This window comes from Bos javanicus, chromosome 9, assembly GCF_032452875.1.
Source record: "Bos javanicus breed banteng chromosome 9, ARS-OSU_banteng_1.0, whole genome shotgun sequence".
Lineage (NCBI taxonomy): Eukaryota > Metazoa > Chordata > Mammalia > Artiodactyla > Bovidae > Bos > Bos javanicus.
In genome coordinates, this window is record NC_083876.1 from 32,604,502 (window position 1) to 32,607,218 (window position 2,717).

The 2,717-nt window shown below is 45.9% G+C and overlaps 1 non-coding gene across 1 annotated transcript; it reads right to left on the reverse strand.

The window, feature by feature from the left end:
• Positions 1-270: 270 nt before the first annotated feature.
• Positions 271-396, reverse strand: LOC133254520 (U6atac minor spliceosomal RNA). The gene has a single exon (XR_009738700.1). It is a non-coding gene; the product is annotated as a U6atac minor spliceosomal RNA (small nuclear RNA).
• Positions 397-2,717: the final 2,321 nt, after the last annotated feature.

Genomic DNA, 2,717 nt, shown 5'->3' on the forward strand with positions numbered 1-2,717 from the left:
CTTTTAATATGGTGTCTAGGTTGGTCATAACTTTTCTTCCAAGGAGCAAGTGTCTTTTAATTTCATGGCTTCATCACCATCTGCAGTGATTTTGCCCCCCCACCCCAAATAAAGTCTCTAGCTGTTTCCACTGTTTCCCCATCTGTTTGCCATGAAGTGATGGGACCAGCTTGCTTACCACCAAAATCTTAGTTTCCATGTGTCACCACACAATGGAACCCCTCTGGTAGCCACTAACCTGTTCTCTGTATGTATGTTTCTATTTTCATTTAAAAACAATGGTTAGATGCCACAAAATAGGTGGCAATGCTTTGACCATATGCAAGTTGTTGGGTCCAAGGGCTTCTTCCATCCTTGTCAGTGGGAGTGCTAACCTTCTTGCCTTTCCTATGACACTCCACCTACTTTATATGAGCCATTCTGAGCTGCTTTCATTCACCCAAATGTGTCACACGTTTTTGTGGTTTTTTTTTTTTTAACCTGTGAGCTTTCAAGCTGACTCCTGTGTCTGGAACATTCAACCACACCACCCACCCCATTCCTGCTTCTCCCTCACTTTCACCCCACCCCCCTGAGCTTAGGTGCCCCCGCTCTGGCTCACACCCTCCGCTCCCTCTCCTTCCCTCTCAGAATGCTTAGCAACCCTCAGTGTTGATGTTGTTTACATTTCTTAAACTCCCCAGGAATGTAAACTCTGGGAGGCTAGAGAAAACATGAAGTTACAGAAAGGGCTCTGGCTAGCTTAAAGAAAAGGGAGAATTTATTGGATGGTTTCTGGGTTATCTCCTGGGATCTGAACTGGAATTGAACAACCAATAACATGGGAAGGGAAGGGCCCAATGAGCTCTGGTGGTGACCTCAGCAGGAAGTGTCCGCAGACCCACTTGCTTGACTGATCCCTAGGAATTAAGTGTATCTTTTCCAGATTTCACAGAGAAGGCAATGGCACCCCACTCCAGTACTCTTGCCTGGAAAATCCCATGGGCGGAGGAGCCTGGTAGGCAGCAGTCCATGGGGTCGCTAAGAGTCAGACACGACTGAGCGACTTGACTTTCACTTTTCACTTTCATGCATTGTAGAAGGAAATGGCAACCCACTCCAGTGTTCTTGCCTGGAGAATCCCAGGGACGGGGGAGCCTGGTGGTCTGCCGTCTATGGGGTCACACAGAGTTGGACATGACTGAAGTGACTTAGCAGCAGTTTCCAAATTTCAAAGGTTAGAAAGAGGATCTGAGTTCAGCTTGGGTAAGGTGATCACCCTTGATAAGTCAGCTATGGTCAGTGGATGTAGTTACATAATACAGACATGGTCATGGAGGACCATTCCCAATGTAGGGATGTCAAACTGGGCCAGTCACCCCCAAGGATCATCTACCACTGGGAATATGCCCAACACGCCCTTTATTCCTGATGCCAGGCTTGCTGTCTCCAACTTCTTCCCCCGTTGCAGTGGGACTATTATAATATTAAGTTATCATCTCTTGGCTTCAAACCCACTGGTACTCTGTTTAGCAACACTGGGGCAGGGTCTCTGTGAACCGTATTTCTGCCCTGCTAGGTGGATCCCTGCCAGGCTCCGGCACCAGGGGCCTTAGGAGAAGCCTGTAAGACTGGAGGTGGGAGAAGAGCAGCTTCCTGTTTTTATTGGTGTGATTCGCCCACCTCGCCTCTTTACCCAGCTGTGCCGGTTCATTCCTGCAGCAGCATTTGAATTCAGCTTGCAGTCTTTACAATACTTACAGAATTACTTTCATCGAGTCCACTGATACCAGCACCAGCCAAGCAACGCCCCCTCAGAAGGTGGGATCCCAGTCACATGGGTCCTCCCTGAGCATAGAGACACTGACACTAGCTGAGCAGTACTCTTCCTCAATGTTTGGGGGTCCAAATACCACAGCACCCCCTGCCCCACAAAGCTCAGAGATGCCAATACCAGCTGAGTGGCACTCTCTCTTCAAGGGTCTGAGATTCAGCTTCAAGGGGCTTCTTCTGCATCTTAGCAATTTCTTCTCCCTGTATCTCCAACCCCTAGGGGTAGCAGCTGCCTTCTATAGTTCCCACTCCTGTGATAATGTACTAGTCTCTTCTTGCCTTTTCATTTATTTAGCTAATAACTCTTTACGTTAAACTCTATTAAAATAACTGATATAATTTGTTTTCTGTCTGGAACTTGACTGATAGATATATGGGATGATTTTCCTAGAATAGAAATCTGATCAGATTTCCGTTTTGCTTAAAATGCTTCAGTGATTAAACCAATCCTTGCACTATTCATAACAGCCGAAAGATGGAGACAACCCAAATGTCCATTGGCAGACAAACTCCACAAACTAAATGTGGTATATCCATCCATACTGGGATGTTGTTCAGCCTTAAAAAGGAATGAAATTCTGATACAAGCTACACCTTGGATAAACTTGGAAAACATTAAGCACATGAAATAGTCCAGACACATAAGGACCCATATTGTATGGTTCCACTTATATGAGATACTTACACTAGGCAAATTCATGGAAATTAAGTAAAATGGAAGTTATGAGGGGCTGGGAGGCTAGGGGGCTGGGGGAAGGGGGAGTTATTCTTTATCAGGCACAATGTTTCTGTTTGGGATGGTGGAAAAATCATCAATTTTGGAATCAATTCTGAAAATTGAGAGTGGTGATGGCTGCCCAACATGGTGAATGTACTTCATGCCAAGGACTTGTGCACTTAAAATG